The 5073-nt window shown below is 41.6% G+C and overlaps 1 pseudogene; it reads right to left on the minus strand.

Moving 5' to 3' along the window:
- Positions 1–4271: 4271 nt before the first annotated feature.
- On the minus strand, positions 4272–5073 carry LOC147712967 (NADH dehydrogenase [ubiquinone] iron-sulfur protein 3, mitochondrial pseudogene; annotated as a pseudogene).

Genomic DNA, 5073 nt, shown 5'->3' on the forward strand with positions numbered 1-5073 from the left:
GTATCCTTCAACGTTGATTAAACCGTAAACTAATACATAAGATTCTCATCCTACTAAGTTCCGGCGGATATTAACCTTTTGCCCACTCCAGACGTCTATTGGAGTTTTTACGGGAAAAAGGTGTCTGTGTGAAAAAGCATGACTGAGTTACTCTAGTATCTTGCGTTAGATTATCGCCTTACCAAACGTTGGGCGCCATGTAGTGTAGTTCCTATTTTCCCAATAGGCTCTGGGCATTGGAATAACATAAACGATAGTTTAGACGTAGGACGGAGGTCTACTAGGTCTCTATTGAATATGTTATACTTAAAGTAGGTTTGCCAGCTAGCTCCGACGTCACTAGAAACTATCTCGAATGAACAGAGAGGAGTGAACTTCCCTGATTAGACAAGAAGGGATTTAGCTTCTGACAACCGCATAAACATGACAACTTTGCTCCCCCAGAATAAGGAGTATATCTCCAGAGTCGTGTGAAAACAATAGATAGCTATTTCACTCAGTCAGTTGTGCATACTTAGTTTCACCAGAGTGCAGAGAAATAGAGAGATGGGCGTTTTCAATAAAAGGTGTTATTTATTGAACAGTCTTCTTTCTCATACAAGAGAAATGAATTGCTATGATTGCAATACTTGTTATAAAGTAAAGTACGTACAGTATAAGTAGTATTATGAAATAATACTTTAAAAGCATTGATGTGGTTTCTGAGCCATATGATACTTAAAAGGTATAAAATATATGCAGTTACATACATAGATAAAAGCTTGACTAAATGTACTCAACTGGTGCTTCTAAATACGCCTACCCCGGTGTACCTAACCTAAGCCTAGTACGTGGGAAGGAGTAGATGGGCTGCAGTCTAAGTTAAGTTAGTTTTTTGCCAAGTATCGGACCCAAAAATTCTCTAAGGATCTTTTCAGCTCCGTACCTTGGTCTCTAGAATGGAGGAGGTCTTGTATCTCGCTCTCAGGACTCGATCTCCCAGTACCCCGCGAGGGAGACTGGAAACACCGGAGCTGGATTTTCTCGGCAGGAGAAAGAGACAGCGTCTTTCTCAGTGCATCAGATGGGAGGGACGGCTTCCTTCGGCACTCGCATCAGCTGGGCTTCGGATAAGTAGATAGCCGCTCTGCTCCACACCACTGTGTGTTGCTTAAGGCAAACACTGGTATATTTATACCTGGAAGGTGCCGTGTTTGACATAAGACGTCAATTAAAGATGTCACTAAGAGCTGACCGTTCTTTCAGTGCATGTAGGAGTTCTAAGACAAATCAAAACAAAGGCACGGGAAATTCCCAGGTTTCTGGCGGTTTGGTATGTTGTAAGAACTCGTTGTGCTTTCTAGGAGTCTTAGGAAGTAGCCTTGCCGCATTTGGTTTGCAGTGGCTTATTATTAAATATGAGATATTTTAATTAGGGTCCTAGATAAAACACAACAGTAGAGGAATCTATTATAGGGTTGATAAGAATATTAAAATCAGTAAAGATTGAAAGAGCTCTTAATAAATCTTAAAATTGTCTTTGACCGGCGCATAGAAACTAACAAAGGTTATCTGTCTATGTTTAACTGCACATGTTACCTAGCACCAACGCCCCAACTTATCACTTAAAGAAATTATAACTTCTGCTTGAATGTTTTTGTTTAAAAAAATAGCTGTCCGTCTATGGGACGCAGAGGATGAGAAAAAACCTCGATATGAAGTCCAGGCCCTATACTTAGAGAAATCGAATAGTTTTAAAGATGAGATATGAGTCTCTTGTAAGAGAATTACCGAGGGGTTTTCTGTTTTGATCCACATTTCTATGGCCCGCATTTTCTTCCGATTATTGAGGCCATTAACATTAAATGATACCACTTCCAGTTGTTCTTTGCTAGTCATCAAAGTAGTCTTAACAAAGTTTGCAGCCGTTTCGCCCTCATGAGGAAATATAGAAAACCTAGATTGATAAATAACCAATCTAATAATATAAAGGACTTCATTTTTTCCTTACTTCGTTACTGACTGTTCAAAGGAGGATTTTTCAGGAATCATCGAACCAGTACAAGTTTCCAACCTGATGGGGGGTATTTCTAGCCCCCCGGTATCCCATTGATTCTGCTGGCTAAATCCCAGATACAATTTCAATCTGCTTTACAGAAGTTAGCTCCGTCAGAGGACACGCTGTCTCTGGGTGAGCATATGGACAATCATATGGACAATCATCAACCTTGTATTGTGGATCCCTTTTGCCACGTCCCTGGTTTGGACACTGAGTCAGCGAGCGAAGTTTAGATGACTGTTAAATACATGCTAAATCTAGTTCTAGAGGAGGTCCGGGAGTTGAAAAGAACTCAGAGAGCTGAACTTTCCTCTATACATTTGCGATTAGAGAAAATTGAGGATGTAATTTCAAGTTTCCCACTTAAACTCCAGGAAGCTGAGGCTCGGATATCAACTCTAGAAGATCAGATGACGGTGGTAAAGGGAGAAGTTAAGGCGGCAAGTAAAACCAAGCAGGCACTCGAAAATAAACTGGATGAGTTGGAAAATTATACTCGGAGATCCCGAATAGTTGGAGTCCCGGAAGGGATAGAAGGTTCTAATATGGTGCAATGAGTCACCTCATTCATAAAACAAAAAGTAATTCCAGAGTGTGAAGGTGACCTTACTATCACCCGGGTGCTTCAGGTAACTGCTCTCCCATTTCCTAACTCAATGTTGCCATGCACAATATTATTACATTTTACAGACTATCGTATAAAAGAAACAATACTATCCAAAGCTATACAACAAAGACTGTTTGCAGTTAATGAAACAACAACGTGTTGAATCTTCTCGGATATGTCTGCAGTGGTGGCACATAGGAGGAAGGAATTTGTGAAAATTCTCCATCTGTTTAAAGCCAATGGAGCACAGGCTTCCATAGCCCAACCGTCTAAACTGAAAGTCTTGGTTAAAGGCAAATTCTATATGTTCTCTGATTTAGATGAAACCCAGGAATTATTGAAGGAGATATCGCAGGGCCATGGGGGTTGAATGAAAAGAAAGGAAAGCTAAGACCTCTGTTTTACCTAAATTGTGTGTTCAGTATAAGGACTAAGCTTTATTTCTTAACTCTTGTTATGGATAGTTCGTCTGTGTGTCGTAAGTCAGCAGGTTTAGATTCTGGATTCACTATTCTTCCACTAGATTCTCAATTAATCAATGGAAGATAAGTATGTAAATGTTTTCTCATTGCTGGGGTGGTAGAGGCGGGATCACATGGGTGTAATAACATGACACCCAGGTTGCTAGGGGGAAGGTAAATGTGGTTGGCATGGTGGAGGGAGGAAGGACCACATTCTGGGAGGAAGGGGCACAGGGGTAGGTTTAGGAGCACTATGGAGGGTGTTGAGGGCCACAAGGGATGGGTTGGGAGTAAAAGTATTGCACAATTTTGATTTGGGCATCTACACAATATTGATTTGAAAACAACCAGACTCTAAACTATTACTTTCTTTTCATTGAGTATCGTTGTACCTCTTGCATTTATTATATAGCCTTAGGAATACTGGGTCATAATAATGAGTCCAATTTGAAAAAGAAATACTGAAAACTAACTTGATGGTTTTCTTTATGGATTTTGTGTAACTTTCAGATGTTTTTGAAATGCACATAATTTAATGTAAGAGTACAACTGGCAAGTTGAAGCAATTGCATTTTTTGCAGAAGTATGCCTCAAAAATCTTTACCAAATCACTTCTACAAATTATACAAATTCAAGACAGTTCTGCATAGACATCTTTACTTGCTGTTCAATTATTTCTTTGAAAATGCCTCACATGAGAGAAATTGCACTTTTTTGAAGGAAAACTGATTTACCCTGCTGAGAAATCTTGTGTTCCTACACCACCAAGTTTTTGGTGATCTCACCTTATTCTCATCTTGGAAATAGTGTTGCTTCTTTCTCCGCCAGTAATAAATCACTGACTAATTTCCTTTATAGCAAATTTTCTCATGTGAAAAATTCTCTGTGACTAAATCCTTTCAGGAGAAGGAATCCTAATGTTTAATTGGCTACATCGGGTAACACTAATAAACAAGCTCCAGCAATGACAATACGTCTCTGCAGTGAAAGGACATGCTTTGGTGTGTTCTGTAATGTCTAGCAGTGGTAGAACTGTCTATTTACATAAATATTTTGTTGCAGTGAAAGAATACCAATACCAAATATGACATGGGAGGGCAACAAGCATCCAGCACGACCACTCCAATGATCAGCCTGCAATGCACACTTGGACCGGCTGATGCCTCTACTTCTCCTTCCCCTCCTTGGGCTCTTTAGCACCCTCCTACAGCTTGAGACTTTCTGGTGCCTCACGATAAGCAGGAAATGTCTCCCAGGGACTGCTCAGGTCAAACTTGTGGAACTCCTGGGAAAGTTCGTCAGGTTCTGCCAGAACCCGCTTCACTTCATCAGCGTAACGCACCTTGACATATCCAGAAAGCCGAAGTCCTTCCGGAATGGGTGTCCTTCAAACCCATAATCTGTTAGAATTCGCCTCAGATCAGGATGATTGGCAAAGAAAACTCCATTCATGTCCCAGACCTCTCTCTCATACCAGTTTGCAGCCTTGTGCACAGGGACGGCGGAGTCGATGGAGGTCAGCTCATCGGTATAGGTTTTCACACAAATACGGGAGTTGAAGTGTAGGGATAGCAAGTTATAAACCACCTCAAAGTGGTTCTCCCGGGAGGGCACATCGACTGCCGTCAAGTCAATCAAAGATTTGAACTGCGCATTGGTGTGATCTCGGAGGAAAGTCAGCACCGGGATCACCCCGTCGGGGTGGATCATAAACTCCAGCTCATTGAAGCAGGTCACCTGCACTTGCTGGACATATTTAGGTAGAATTTCTGCCACATATTCTCCGAAGGCAGAGAGCTGCTTCTGGGTCACTGCATCTTTGGGTCGAACAGTGGGTTTCATCTCTGTAGTTGTTCCCTGAAGTCTACTCTGTATGAAGACTGCATGACGGTAGCCAGTAACTCTGCCTGCCCCCCGGAACAAGCCCCTCACGCAGGCCGCCATGTTTAAAGTCACTAGGCACCGAA

The sequence above is a fragment of the Lissotriton vulgaris genome, chromosome 5 (assembly GCF_964263255.1).
Source record: "Lissotriton vulgaris chromosome 5, aLisVul1.2, whole genome shotgun sequence".
NCBI lineage: Eukaryota > Metazoa > Chordata > Amphibia > Caudata > Salamandridae > Lissotriton > Lissotriton vulgaris.